The sequence below is a fragment of the Canis aureus genome, chromosome 26 (genome assembly GCF_053574225.1).
Source record: "Canis aureus isolate CA01 chromosome 26, VMU_Caureus_v.1.0, whole genome shotgun sequence".
NCBI lineage: Eukaryota > Metazoa > Chordata > Mammalia > Carnivora > Canidae > Canis > Canis aureus.
This window is the reverse complement of record NC_135636.1, coordinates 22,832,576-22,845,829: the sequence shown is the minus strand read 5'-3', so window position 1 is coordinate 22,845,829 and position 13,254 is coordinate 22,832,576. Positions and strand designations below refer to the sequence as shown.

Here is a 13,254-nt window from a genome sequence, read left to right as displayed (position 1 = left end):
TCACATTTTGCTATAGAACTCAGAATTTCATTGTAAAATTCATTAAAACGAAAGATTCTCAATTCTTTTTATTCTGATTCCAACTCACTATCTTTTACCAAGAACATGATATTATGAAAGTACTTGACAGTCTCTCACACAAAGCATATTTCAGAGTAACCTCAAACGGCCGTACTTGATGAGGTAGTCTTCCTTACAGAATTCCTGTTAATAAATGTGGAAGAGATAACAATTTCACCGTTCTGCCACAATGGATGGAATATTTGATACTGACATGACCATCAGTGGGGTCTTGTAGCATTACAAGTGGCATAGCCAGATACAGCAGGCCTCTGGATATGATATAATATTAGCCACCTCCTAAACATTCTTGCCAAAACACTGAGGTCTGATTTTAGTCAGGCCCCTAGAGCTAACTTCCATTTGTAAGAAATACAGGGAATAGATCATCAACACACTGACACCAAGACAAAACAGACAAATCTCAAATGTGAGAAATTCATAGGGCAAATGACCCAGTTCCTATAACTAGTCTAAAAAGGTGGGGAGAGAGGATGAGAAGAGGAACTGCCCTAGATCATATTAGACATGAGAGACAAAATGATCAAATATGGTTCAGAAACTTTGAATCCTGGTGTGCATAAGACATCCCTAAAACAAGATATTCTTGAGACAATGAAGCAAACCTGAATTCGGTCTAATAGATGACACCAGGGAATAAATGTTAATTTTAGGTGTGAGAATGGCATTTTGGTTCTATAATATCTTTATTTTTTTTTTAGAGATGCATTTAGAAATATATCAGGATACCTATACTGAAATGCTAGAGATTTGCTTTAAAATACCTTAGCAAATGAAGGTGAAAGAAAATAGGATAAATGAAACCAATGTGGCAAAACCATGATAACAGTTGAACACCTAAGTGATGGGCATATGGAAGTGTGTTGTACTATCTACTTTTCAGTGTATTTATAACTTTTTATAATAAATAAATGAAAAAGAAGAATCTCACTAGCAGAGAAGCCTGAATAACAACAGTACAGGTAAACCTATCAAGTAATACTAATCTAAAGGAGAAAATAAATGGATCAATAAAAAAAAAAATCAATGGTAGTTGATAATTTAGAAATTGAGTTATATAGAAAAACACTGATTTTCTCCCTGTATCATATGGTCAGTGCTATAGATTGAATGCTTGTATCTCCCAACCCTCAATTCATATATTGAAACCTAATCCCCAATGTGATGGTATCTGAGGATGAAGCTCTCATGATTCGGATTAGTGCCCTTATAAAAGAGGCCCAGATAGCTCCCTTACCCTTATCTACTACACGATGACAAAGCAAAAAGATAGTGAAAAGTACAATTTATGCAGTAGGAAGTGGGTTCTCACTACACACTGAATCTGCCGGTGCCTTGATCTTGAACTTTTCAGTATTCAGGGCTGTGAGAAATTTCTGTTGTTTATAAGACACCAAGGCTAGGGTATTTTGTTATAGCAAACTAAATGGACAAAGACATTCAAACAGCTATGTAATATATTGTTTTATTCCTGAAGTAGATTATTCCACTGAAAACCCACAGCAGAGAACAAGCAGTTTTATAGAATACATTAAAAAAATAAAAACTTTTAAGAACGCAGCTGTTGGTTTCCTCTCCTCAGAATTGTGTCATGCTTTTATGTAATTCTGGAGTTCTAAATGGTAGTGAATTGAAATAGAGAAAATTGAGACACAAAACAGAAGTCGCAGCTGCATTTTGAACTGAATGTTGTGAATTTTTCCTTTTGTGTAATCATTTGATCACTTTCCTAAGAACCCTGGACCTACTTCACATCTCTCCTGAAATAGTATTTTAACTTTTAGTATGCAACATTCATCACATATTCCACTGCAGTGCTGACTAAGGCTCTTTGGAGTTCTATTTTATTATCTTCCAAGTAGTTCAAGGCAAACCAAACAGAAAATCAATAATGTCCCAGAAACACCTTCAAAGCATAAAACGCTTCATTTCTAATACAACAATGGTTCTCAACCTATATTTAGCGTTATGAATCCCTCTGAAAATCTTTTTATAGAAAGAAAAATGTAATTTTTTTCCCAAAAGTTTTATCATAGCTCAGAAGGCCCCTATTAGAAACCTTTGTAATATAGGGATGCCTGGGTGGCTCTGTGGTTGAGGGTCTGCTTTCTGCTCAGGTTGTGATCCCTAAGTTCTGGGATCGAGTCCCGCATCAGGCTTCCCACAGGGACCCCGCTTCTCCCTCTGCCTATGTCTCTGCCTCTCTGTGTCTCTCATGAATAAATAAATAAAATCTTAAAAACAGAAAAGAAACCATTGTAATACAGTGTTCTGGACAAGCAACTCTAAACAAAGTACAAATTCCTCAACTCAACACTAAAGGCCTCCTGTGAATTAGCTCAGACTTTTCAACCTCATTCGTTACTATTTCTCTAAGCACCACACTTTAGTCAAATGCATTAGTTACGGTTCCCTGAATATGCCTCACTATCTTTGTTCTGGGTATTTCCACTATCTGCACATTCCAGGCTATCACAATTCTATTCTTCATGATCTGTCATTAGCAATACAACTTTCATGAAATCTTCCTTGATTCCCTAAACCTTCCTCTAAACTTGTCTTCTAACCTATACTTCCAATATCTTTCCCCATTTTGTATCATGGTCTATACCAAAAGCTTGTCTAATCTGGGATTCTGTGTGATACAGCAGTGGAAATGAAAATTATTACCAAAGAAGTCCTTACTCCTGGTAGTGGGCTTAATGGTGGCCCTCCAAAAGGTATGTCCACATCTTTACCTGAAGAACCTGTGAATATGACCATATCTGGAAAAAGGGTCTTTGCAGATATAATTAAGTTACGAGTCTGGAGATGAGATCATTTTGGATTATCTCGGTGGACCCAAACTCCAATGACAGTGTCTTTACAGGAGAAAGAAGAAAAGGCTATTTGAAGAGAGAAGCAGAGATTAGAATTATGTAACCACAAACCAAAGAATGTGTTCCACCAAAAGCTGGAAGAAGGAAGGATTCTATCCTGCAGTCTTTGGAGGTAATGCAGCAGCCTTGCTGACACTTTGATTTCAGACTTCTGGCCTCCAGAACTGTGAAAGAATAAATTTCTGTTGTCACAGGCCACCAATTTTGCTGTAATATGTTGTGACAACACTAGGATACTATATAGGAAATTATTTTTATTTACTTCATTTTTTGTTTATTGCAGTTGTTCTGCAATGGCTAATTATTTTAAGAGCATCAGAGAAGATTTAAAAATATGTAGAGCCTCCCCAAATCTCTATTGATTCTATTTTCTGCAACAGTCTCTGAATTTCCTTTATCAATAGTCTTCTGAAAGTGCCAGTGCAGGATAGATAGCATCTGATTAAGAAAGAGCTATATTCCTGTGAAGCTTACATCACCAACTGCGACATGTGGTGGATTGGAGGATGAAAGCCCAGGTTCTAAATCCAGCTCCTGACTTTGTGAACCTGAACAGGATATACTTCTTTGACCTTTTATCATCTATAAACAATTCATTGAGGGCTGCTGTAAGAAGTAAATAAACAATGCATGTGAAGCTAATGTGAAGGATGATTTTCCGGGTATAATATTGTCCCTGGCTTTTGATATACTGTTATTTGATTTTTAAAAAATCATTCTCAGTCCCACAAAAATTCATTCTGGCCTCTTTTTAGGGACAAGAAGTTTAAGTAAAAAACTTTAATTATAGCCAAGCAGGAGATTTCTAGCATATTTCTGAAGAAGTCTGCAATTTCTTTTGCGCTAAAGGAAAAGAATGAAAGCCTACAACTTCGATTTCCCTTCCCACCCATTTCCTATAAACTACATTAGCTCATACTTTGGTGTTTCATTATCTGCCAAGCTTTTTCAGTTCACGATGAAGAGCCTATTTGGATAGGACACCTAGATTCTATTTGAAGTTTATACCACTGAGAATTTCTCATGCTCAGAGTTGGGAGAGAACCAAAAAGAAGTTCATAATTTTTTGGTTTGCCTATAGGAACTTAATGAACATAGATATTCAATCTCCAAATTTGAAAAAAGAATTGAAAGTAACATAAAGCATACTGACTGCGGCAAAATTATTACTTTTTAGAATTCAATAAGCATTATCATCAAATGAACTGAATGCTTATATAATGCCATATTTGCACTTCTTTTGTTCTCAGTTAAATTATTCCGACATTAAGTTTACTAATGGAAGAACTGTAATGATCCAAACACCTACCTAGTTGGAAAAACCTAAATAACAGACAAAATGAGACACAGATTTTAAGGCAACATACATAATTAACCTTCCACAGGAGCCTATAGTTTATATAGAAGCAAGCTTTATGACAGGATGAAAATTTACTAACCTGAATGACCAAAACTTTTGAAGATGACAATGAAAAGAAAAGGCAAACTTCCCTTTAAGCAAAGTCAACAAAAAAAGGAACTTGGAAAGCGGGTAAAATGGAGGTTATTTACAATATAAAAACATTCACTATAATTACTTTAGTAGTAAGCAACCCAAATATACCAAACACACTAAATGCATAAAAATTCAAGTTGCATTTCACTTTTTCAGAGAAAATTTACAACTTAAGGTGAGGTTCACTTGTAATGGTATCTAAAAAGTGGCTTTCTTTCCTTGCCACTCAGCCTTGCTCCAACTGTCTGGAGTACCATGGAGGCACAGAGCAACTCTCTGGCATTACACTGTTCTCAGGGCAGATGGAGGGCCCAGGCTGGTTTTCCCAGGAATGGCTAACCAAAAGTAAGGCCACTGGCCAGCTACTCCTGGGCCAGCTGGCATGGAACAAAGTGTCTGGTTCCTACCTCCAGAGCAGAGGAAACTCAGCCAGCTGGCTTTCGATGGACCGCACTAGTTGGAGTGCTCACAATTCCTTTCAAACCATCTGGCATTCTTTTCGAACCCTCAATTTACCCAGCACTATACTCTGATGTCTGAAATGCTCAGATAATTGGAGGAATCCCCACTGCCTACCTAGATAAGAAAAGAAAGAGGAAGAATAACTAAGTCAATTACTTCACGAAATAATTACTAAAGTTAAAAGTTGCTCTCAATTTTAGATTGTGTATTATCTACCTTAAAATCTAAACTATTCCCATGATTATTAAGCAAACTTTCAAAACAAAGATCAAGCCAAATAATAAGGAAATAGGCTTAAACAGAAATGTTTAGCATGTCTAACACGTAGCAAAGTTGTTAAGAACTCTTTGAGGCTTATAGGACATGATTCTCACTACTCTGAACTTCTACAGAGCCTGTCTGTATCCTTCAAGTGGCCCTAAAAGTGAACTTTGTATTGCTACATATACTCATCTTACCAGCCAATTACCAAGTGAAGACAACAGTATCTTCCAGATGCTTTTTTTTTTTCTTATAGCTAATTAAAAACCTGTTAATGATATATTGGGTGCTTTAAAAGTTCCATTTCCAGAAATAAGAAAACTTAATCTGGAATAACATGAAGAAAGGATCTTTCCTCCATGCAAGCCAAATAAAGAACAAGACTTGGCTTGACATTAACAATATTTTATCAAGTGATGAAAATGATTTATCAAGTGACCAAACTGTTGGGAAGTGCTACAGGGTGCTCATCTGTCATGATTCCTGAGTCACTCAGTCAGGTAAGCGTCAGACTCTTGATTTGGGTTCAGGTCATGATCTCAGGACTGGACTCCACATTGGGCTCTATGCCAAGTATGGAGTCTGTGTAGGATTCTCCCTCTCCCTCTGCCCCTCCTCACTTCCCTCTCTTAAAAAAAAGGGGGGGGGAGTTCATTTGTCAATTGCTGATCGTTTTACTAATCTAACACATGGGATTAGAAAAAAAACACAAAACAGGTGAGTTGCATTTATAGCCAATAGACTTTATAAGATAGAAGTACTCTGAGCAAAAATATTAAATTGAATATTAGGAACTGGAGAAGGCTAATATAAATAATAACTATACTTTTAATTTTCACTGCCCCCATTGCAAGTACTGACTTTAGTATTTTACATATTATTTCATTTCATCTACACAACAAATATAGGATGTGGGTACTATTATTTCTATCTTGCAGATGAAAAAACAGAGTCTTCAGGAAATCCCTCCAAAGTCACATGGTTAAATTACAACAGCTGGAATTCAGTTCCAAGCAGTCTTGCTCCAAGAATCCAGTGCAAAACTGCCTGTGTTGTTATACTTATGAAAGAATGAAATGTAATATAGGGAAAAATTCTATCATTAATATAGTCTTTGTAATTTTTTCAACTCTTAGTGAAAAGTATAATTACAGGCCCCTGGGTGGCTCAGTCGGTTAAGTGCCTGACTCTTGATTTTGGCTCAAGACACGAACTCAGGGTTCTGGGATAGAGCACCTCCATGCGGGTGGCAGGGGGTGCACACTCAGCAAGAGTCTGCTTGAGATTCTCGCCCTCTGCCGCTCTCTCCATTCATGCTTGCTCATGTTTTTTCTCTCTCTATCTCAAATAAAGAAATCTTTTTAAGTGGTAATTAAAAAAATTAAACACTGATTTTGTCAGACATTTTTAAAAAGAGCTATTCTGCCAGATTAAAAATGTCCATTTTGCCCCTTTTTGCCCATATTTGAATAGATATGGTGCTTGTTTGCTATTCTAAGGGACACAGGTAAACAGGACAGATGGAAGTCCTTGCTGTCTTGGAGCTGATGTTCTAGTGGGGGTAAGACGCACAAAAAAAATCAGTTAACAACAGAATTTCAGAGAGTGATACATTTTGCAGAGGAAACAGGAAGGAAATGTGTATTTCTCTTTTAAGACATTTAACCATAAAGGTAAATAAAGGGGATGGATGGGAGGTCAGGGGGAAGTTGTTTTTAATTTTGTTGTAATTTTAAAAATGATTTGTTTTAAAACGTATTTATTTATTTATTTATTTATTTATTTATTTGAGAGAGAGTGCACACAAGCAGGGGGAGTGGCAGGCAGAAGGAGAGGGAGAAGCAGGCTCCCACTAAGCAGGGAGCCTGATTTGGGGCTCCATTCCAGGATCCTGGGACCATGACCCGAACCAAAGGCAACCTGCTGAGCCATTCAGGTGCTCCTTAAAATTATTTTTAAAGATGGGCAACATCAGAACATGTGTGTATGCTGACATGGATGGTGCCCTGGAGAGCTGCTGATGATGCAAAAGAGAGCCAAATTCAGGAGTCAAGTCCTTGACTAGGTATGAGGAGGAATATAGAATGGAGGGAAGCTGCCTCTGATAGGAAGAAAACATAAAACATGGGCAGTAAGGAAGGTGGATTCCTAGATTTGATGAGAAGTTGACTGGTACCTTGTCCAATCACTTCTAAACCTCAATGAAATATGAAGCTTGCTTATCTGCATGGGAAAGTGTGGGCTGCTCATGAGTTTAAGGAGTGGAAAGAAATTACTAAATAGTTACAGACAAAAAATATTAGGAATCTGATAGCTTTCCCGGATAGTGCTGTGAGTCCACTTCAGATTTCTGGTCATGACTCTGAAGTTTCTCTAATATCCAACCACTTATGTGCATTCATGGAAAAACCAGATGAGAGACAAAACAGCTGTAAATAGAAAAAAAAAATCATGGCTTAAAAAAAAAAATGTATCCATGTCATAGTCACTAACAATGTTCAATCAAGAAGTGGCCCACGTAGCCCCATTTGTCTCCACCATCTCACAAAAAATTCTTATAAATCATATATTTGTCATACTTAGTCATGACATATTTAGTCATGAAGCTTAAATATTATTTCTCCCCCCCCAAAAAATTATTTCTTTTTGTTCATGAATGCTTCTGCCACTATTATAAGGTAGATTTTTAAAAATGCATCTGATAGTCTTCTTATACATTCCAGAGGTGACTGCATTTCATTGCTTGAAGAAACTTTCTCTGTGTTAACTGAGATCCTAAAACAGAAAGATCCTAAAAATATTCCAGGGTAGGAGAAAAATAGGAATGGGGATTAGACTTGGATTGGAGCAGCGCCTTCAAAAGAGGGACACTTCTTTTCAATCTAGAATTCAATATTTAGCTTAACCACTATTCAAGTGTGAGGGTTAAATGAAGACATTTCCAGATATGCAACTTCTGAATTCAGGAAGAATTTCAGTTTATATGTGCCCTGTAAAACAGAATAAGGAAGACATAGGATTCAGGAAATAAAGGATCCAACATAGGAGAAAGGCAAAAAGAATTCCCAAGATGACGACAAAGGAAGTCCTAGATAATAGGCAGAAAAAAAATGAAAACAGATTACCTGAAAATACTGAAAGATTATCAGTTCTGTCAGAATTTGAGGATGAATCAGTGATTGGTGCAAAGAAAACTAAGCAAATGAAAAACAAAAGAGGTAATTAATTTAGAAAAACAAAAGTTGTACAAGACAGAAAATGCGGGATGCCGGGGTGGCTCAGCGGTTGAGCGTCTACTTTCAGCTCAGGGCATGATCCCGGAGTCCGGGATCGATTCCTAAATCAGGCTCCTTGCATGGAGCCTGCTTCTCCTTCTGCCTGTGTCTCTGCCTTTCTCTCTCTGTGTCTCTCATAAATAAATAAATAAAATCTTAAAAAAAAAAAGACAGAAAATGTAATACTAGTACTCTATATGGGTCATCTGCGAGTACCAGGTACATTGTCACAGTCATATAAATACTGAATACTGATTTGACTCGGAACTGCAGTTATGAGTGGGGAATGGAAGGATGGTTATGTAGGACAACCAAGTCCTCAACTTCCAAAATAGAAGTCCATAGGTGATGATGTTCAAAGATGGAAAATCAAGAAATAAGCTTATACATTAAGAACAAAGTAAATATAAAGGTATATACTCTCTGCAGAGTTGAAAGTAGCTCAGCATTCTGAAGTTGCTTTTTTTTTTTTTACTACTCCCCAGTTTAGGGCAGCCCCGGTGGCGCAGCGGTTTAGTGCCGCCTGCAGCCCGATGTGTGATCCTGGAGACCGACGATCGATGTGTGATCCTGGAGACCGGGGATCGAGTCCCACATCGGGCTCCCTGCATGGAGCCTGCTTCTCCCTCTGCCTGTGTCTCTGCCCCGCCCCCCCGAATAAATAAATAAATAAACTACTCCCCAATTTAAAATATGGCAATTTCATATAGCTTAATACATTATAACATTATTATTGATTTTAGAATAAGCTGCCATTTGACACAAAAAACAGTTGAAAATGCTCAACAGAAAAAAACCCTCTACTTTTTGTTATCAGACATTGTTGGGGGAATAATATATTGCAGTTTGAAGTAACAAAGTGTTACCACGCATTCTATCACCATCACTGGCATAACAATATTAGTATTGCTAATATAAAGGATATACTTACTACTAAGACAGCAGTTAATTTAATCTATCTTCATGATACAGAAATTACTTTAGAATTTTTCTTCAAACATGATACTACAGAAATGCTAAACTATGGGTTGGTAAAGATTTTGATTAACAGAATGCTGACTAAAAAGGCCAAGATGTTTTTAAGTTCCTTTCTTGATACTAGCTAAGTCACTCTTGCAAAATAAAGTTCCACAATACTGCAGTACTATGCAAGCCTGTTTCAGTGATTATTCCGGTTATACTACTGTTTATCTAAGACTTCCCCTTATGGTTTGTTTTAAGGGAATTCGTAAAAAAAAAAAAAGTCTCATGCAAGCAGTTATAAGGTATTGGGGTTGCTTCGATATTAGTGACACTAGTTAATGAAGCCCTTGTTTTTAAGTTAACTTATTTTGAGTTCATTGATATTAAAATTTTATTTAAATTCTACATCATAAAACCAAAAGTTATCCAAATTGAAAAACCCACCTTTACTAATTTTGACTTTTACAAAAAAAGAATTTGACTATGCTAACATAAAACTTGTACCAAGAATAATATATTCCTATCCAGCCAATGGAAAATTTCCCCTTCAAATTAAAAGCAAATGTTTTTAATAGAGGAACATTCATAAACAGATGCTGTGGAAGACCGCTTAGTTTGGATTTCATTTTGCACTAAAAATTACCAGGAATTAAAATACATGTGATTAAAAAATAATCTTAAAGAGAATCTTAAAACTGGATCAATTATTCCTATCACCCAATAAGATCCTCTTAATTTTACCATCACTATTTTCAATAAAAGATCAGAATAAAAATCTACTTTGGAAATGGGTTCCTTTTTTTTTTTTTAAAGATTTTATTTATTTATTCATGAGAGACACAGAGAGGGAGAGAGAGAGGCAGAGACACAGGCAGAGGGAGAAGCAGGCTCCATGCAGGGAGCCCGATGTGGGACTCCAGAATCACATGGTGGGCTGAAGGCAGGTGCTAAACTGCTGAGCCACCCAGGCATCCCTGGAAATGGGTTTCTTATAAACAAGTTTAGCTAATTTCCTATCACTGCAAAATTAAAAGGGTAAAAAAAAAAAAAACACTGAAAATGCAACCAACAATATTTTAAAACTTATAAAATCTGGTCTAGGGCAGCCCCAGTAGTAGCTCAGCGGTTTAGTGCCGCCTTTGGCCCGGGGCCTGATCCTGGAGACCCGGGATCGAGTCCCACATCGGGGTCCCTGCATGGAGCCTGCTTCTCCCTCTGCCTGTGTCTCTGCTTCTCTTCTGTCTCTCATGAATAAATAAAATCTTTAAAAAAAATTTAAAAAAAATTAAATCTGGTCTAAAAAGAGAAAAAGGTCCAAATGAAATACCACAGAATAACTGGTACTATTACAAATGCCTCCTTTTAATTGGTCTGCATCAACTGTAACTCTTCATAACTTTATCAAGACAACAAACTCAGGCAGTCCAACCCCTGGAACCAAAGTCTGTGGGAACCTGCAGAGCTTCCTTCTCTCTCGGGGATGAGGACAAGGATAAAAGGTGTTCTGTTTTCCAGTAGTCCTGTAAGAGGAGCCATTGAGCTGGGCCACACAACCAGACAACAGAGCACAGGAAAATTTAGATCAAAGCAAGGACGCATGCCAGGGTAATATGCAATAAAACCCTTTGCCAAAGCACTCAGAAGAAAAAAGCAAGGAGGTGGAGAGAACCTGCTGGACCACCTTCTTAACACAGGGAGACGGAGAAACAGAATCTGCTTCTACTGAGGAGCTGAGAAGACAGCGTCCTAGATACATCGGAGTATTTCAGTAGACGTGTATATGGGCAAATGGACATATTACCAATGAACTAAACCCAGAAAGCAGTGTCCTGTATGTTCTGGAGTATTCCCCCCCCCACACACACATATATTACCTAAACCCCAAAAAGTAAAGTGTTCTAGGTATACAGATATATTGAGAATACGAATTTCCAACGAACACATAAAAACAGTCATTTTCAATCAACAAGACGCACTGGTTTTACAGTAAGAAACAAAATATTGTTTGAAAGAATATCAGGGACAGAATTGGGTGAAGGTCTGATAAAGTAATCTCTCTTTTTCTTCATATCCTTTTTAATGATCTCGGATTCTGTCATATCATAGGGGAGGACGGACGGACACACACACACAATTAGGTCTCCGGAAACAAAGGAGGGTCCTTAATTCCCCGGTGTGGGGACGCACACACGCCCCCCGCCCACTGATAGGGGCCCCCACCTGACTTTAACGAGCAAGCTGAGGCGGTAGGTCTCACCCCAGCCCACAGCCCTCCTCAGTGACAAACGGGCACGAGACAAACGCCACAAAGAAAGGGGAGGGGCAGGTGGGGACCAGGAAAACACTGCCACGCCGCGCCCCCCAAGGCGCGTTCTCCACCGCAGCGCGGAGGCAGCCGGCCTCGCCATCCTCGTCCTCGCCTCCCCAGCCCGGGGGCCGACGCCGGGCACGGGCGCGCGGGGCGCCGCGAGCCTTCCCTCTGTGACCTCCCGGTGACAGCCGCGCGCCGCCCTTTGTGAGGGACCGAGCCTCCGGTCCGGGCGGACTCCCCCCTCCGCGTCCCTCCCGGCCTGGGCCGCGGCCCCACCCCTCCTCGTCCCCGCCGAAACGCCCGGAGTGTGAATGGGGGAGGCCGGCGCGGGCCCACGGTCTCCTCAGCATCCCAAGCCCGGAGCCGCCGGGTCCCCTAAGCCTCAGGCGGGGGGGTGGGGGGGCAAGTGCCCCCGGCGCCCCGCCCTCGCACCCTCACTTACTCGGGCGCGCCGGCTGTGGCGGCGGGCGTGCGGGACCGTCAGCGCCGGGCGGCAGAAGGAAGGCGGCGGAGGGCGAGCGTCGCTCGGGACCGAGCGCGGCTGAGGTGGCGGCGGCGGACTGCGCTCGGCGGCCCCCGACGAGGGGCGGGCCCGGCGGGGGAGGGGCGGGCGCCGCGCCTCTCATTCATGCAGCGGGGGCGGGGTGAGGGACCCGGATGCCCGGGCAGCTCCCGCCCACCCAGCTGAGGGGGCCGTGCCTTCAGAGTCTGCAGTGCGCAGGCGCGGCGCTCGGTGGCCGGCCTGGTTCCGCCCCGCCCCCTGGGGGCGGGGGAACGATTCCACCCGCTGAGCTGCCGCGGTGAGAGGACTCCCTCGTCTGCTTAGTACTTTGACATGTATATGAACATTTTTTTTTTTTTAAGTGAGAGTCTGGGACGCTACCTCCGTCCTAGAACCCAGCCTCCCAATCTCCGAGGGTACAGGGATGCCCATTATATTAGTTTGACGGAAAGACCGTACGTGCCGCCCCCATCCTCCATCTGTCTCTCCAGCAGCAGGTCCTCTCCGCTGAACGCTGGCACCACAGCGGTAGATGAGACCCGGAATCCACCCAGAAGGTGGAGAGAAGCGTGTGCAAGAAACAGTGCATTACATTGTTTATTTGCATTCACCTGGCAGCCTCCAGCTCTCATTCCACAGGGCAGGCAAGAAATTGACCTTGATTTCTCTAAAATCAAGGCCTAGGGTTTTGCAGCTCCAAGGACCTGTAGAGGCCTCTCATCCTTGGTAGGCAGTGTGTTCTGTGGAGACACCCTCCTGGTCTTAGCCCTTCAGCTCTGCCACTCGTAGGCCATGGAAATCTTTGGTGATGCTGGGAGCCTGCAGGAGGCCTTACAGCCTTCCCTTCTGAAGTTCCTCAGTTGAGTGTGAGGGACAGCTTAGTCTCCATGTCCCCCTCTGAGGTTTTCCTTCTTTTCCTACCTTCCAGGCTTCCCTCACGTTAACCATAAGCAACTCAATGGCTTAAATTTGGGACACAGAGTTATCACGGAAAGTGCCTGTAGACAAATTACTTCTGCTTTGGC

The 13,254-nt window shown here is 40.8% G+C and overlaps 1 protein-coding gene across 4 annotated transcripts in view; it reads right to left on the bottom strand.

Annotated features, from left to right (window-relative positions):
• The window catches only part of RNF24 (ring finger protein 24), an 81,850-nt gene extending 69,436 nt beyond the window's left edge, over positions 1 to 12,414 (bottom strand). The window contains exon 1 of one of the 4 annotated variants that reach the window (XR_013365017.1): positions 12,170 to 12,413. The gene's annotated coding sequence lies outside the window, so the exon portion shown is untranslated. Of the gene's footprint in view, positions 1 to 12,169 lie in introns of all 4 variants that reach the window. The other 3 variants (XM_077872342.1, XM_077872340.1, XM_077872339.1) reach the window with 3 other exon arrangements.
• Between the last annotated feature and the right edge of the window lie 840 nt (positions 12,415 to 13,254).